The sequence below is a fragment of the Nannospalax galili genome, unplaced genomic scaffold (assembly GCF_000622305.1).
Source record: "Nannospalax galili isolate Female #2095 unplaced genomic scaffold, S.galili_v1.0 scaffold538, whole genome shotgun sequence".
Lineage (NCBI taxonomy): Eukaryota > Metazoa > Chordata > Mammalia > Rodentia > Spalacidae > Nannospalax > Nannospalax galili.
In genome coordinates this window covers 721,881-724,359 of record NW_008343842.1, presented here as the reverse complement: position 1 = coordinate 724,359, position 2,479 = coordinate 721,881, and positions in this window count along the sequence as shown.

Here is a 2,479-nt window from a genome sequence, read left to right as displayed (position 1 = left end):
GAGAGAGAGAGAGAGAGAGAGAGAGAGAGAGAGAGAGAGAGAAAAAGAGATTGAGATCAAATCAGAAAGGCCCAAAAGAAAGAAGTTTGTATTTAGTGTCCAGAGAAGAATTTTTAAAATTTTTATTTTATGTGCATGTGTTTGTGCTTGCATGTATGTATACCACATGCGTTCCTGGTACCCACAAAGACCAGAAGAGGGCATCAGATCTCTTGGAACTGGAGTTACAGGCTGTTATGAGCTACCATGTGGGTGCTGGGAGCTGAACCTGGGTCCTCCACAAGAACATTAAATGCTCTTAACTGCTGAGCCATCTTTCTAGCCCTGTGGAGGAGAATTTTAAGGATACAGTGAAACGATTGATCTAAGTTTAGAAGGATCACTACTATCTATGTATGTACATAATTAAGAAAGACGGGTGACATCTCTAAATGCTCATTATCAGTAAAATAGGCAGTTAAATCTCCTCTCACTCAGCTCTGAAATTATGTATATACAGATCAATTATCTAAGATCACCAGGGAATGAATTCTGATGGATAATAACCTTTTCTGAAAATTTAATTTGTGGTTCCACTTAAAAAATAGTAGCCATTTTGAGATGGGAAATTCATTGAGATTGATTGCATACTGATTTTTTAAATAGCATTATAATTCAAGGCTAGCCTTTCTTTGATAGTGTAAATAATTGTGGCTAATTAAGAGAAACTGCAGATAATTTGAACATAATAGTCCTTCCTTCCCCCCTTTTCTTTCTCCCTCTCCTCTTTCTAGCAAGATCTTGCTATATAGCCCTGGAACCCACTCTGTAGACCAGGCTGGCCTCAAAATTGCAACCATCCTGCCTCACCCTCCTGAGGGCTGAGATTACTAGCATGTACCATCGTGCCTGGCTTGGGGAATAATGGCCCTCCCCCTCCCTTTTCCTTCTTTTGTGGTGTTGGAGCTTGAACCTAGGGCCTCATGTATGCTAGGCAAGTGTCCTGTGACTGAGCTACCCTGGACCCCAGATTTCTTTCTTGTAATCTTCTGTTTTTCTTTTGGGTTTTTGAGATAAGAGTCTATGTAGCCCATGCTAACTTTGAACTCATGATCCTCCTGCCTCAATCTCTTGAGTGTTACGATTTACAGATGTGTGTCATCATACTTGACCAATACCTGAAGAATCATAGTAACTTCTGTTTGGATAGTTTGTTTTACCTTACTTTATTTTATTCATTTATTTTTTTAAATTCGTTTTTATTTTTAAAAATATTTTATTTATTTAATTTATTTATTTATGTGTATGCGTGTATTGCCTGCATGTAGGTAAGTGAAACTGTGTCATGCAATGCCCTCGGAGGACAGAAGAGGCTGTCAGATCCCTTGGAACTGGAGTTACGGACAGTTGTTAGCTGCCATGTGGGTGCTGGGATTCAAACCCGGCTCTTCTGCAGAATGTAGCAGTCCAAGCGTGGTGGGACACGCCTTTAATCCCAGCACTTGGGAGGCAGAGACAGGCAGAGTTCAAGGCGGCCTGGTCTACATAGTGAGTTCCAGGACAGCTGGGACTAGAGGGAGACCCTGTTCTTAACTGTTGAGCCATCTCTCCAGCCCCACCTTACTTTATCTTTAATTATGTGCCTCTGGGTGGGTCTGTGTCTGTGAATGCAGTGCCCAAGGAAGCCAGAAACAGGGCATCAGATCCCCTAGAGCTGGAGTTACAGGCAGTTGTGATCTCTTGGAAGGCAGAAGAAGGCATTGGATCTCCTGGAACTGGAGTTATGGACAGTTGTTAGCTGTCATGCGCAAACTGAGAACTGAATCTGGGTCCTCTGCAAGAGGAGGAGGTGCTCTTAACACCTGAGCCATCTCTCCAGCTCCTGTTTATTTTTGACACAGGGTCTCACATAATCCAGGCTGTCCATAAAGTCACTATGTATCTGAGGATGATCTTGAACTCGTAATCTATCTGTTTCCACCTTCCAAGTGTTAGGATTACAGGTTTGTGCTACCACAACTGTCTTATAATTAATTAATTAATTTTCTTTGGTTATTAAAAATCAGAATGTAGTGGGCATGGTGCAGTCCAAGCGTGGTGGGACACGCCTTTAATCCCAGCACTTGGGAGGCAGAGACAGGCAGAGTTCAAGGCTGGCCTGGTCTACATAGTGAGTTCCAGGACAGCTGGGGCTAGAGGGAGACCCTGTCTCAAAAAAAGACAAAAAAAAAAAAAAATTAGAATGCAAAGGAAGGGGCTTTGTGATGCCTTCATACTACTATCCTGAGGATGGGGTGGTTTCCTAGCACCAAAGTAAAATCAAGAGCAATTAGCATTGAAAAACAAACAACCCACAGGTATGTACCTACTGTCACCTTAAAAAAAAGAAAAGACCTCTCAAGGCCAATAAAATTAGCTTCTTCAGATAACATGGCAAAGGAGTGGATGGTTTCTGTTACTTGTCTAGCTTTAAGGAAGGTGTCCTAGTTTATTCGCTGGC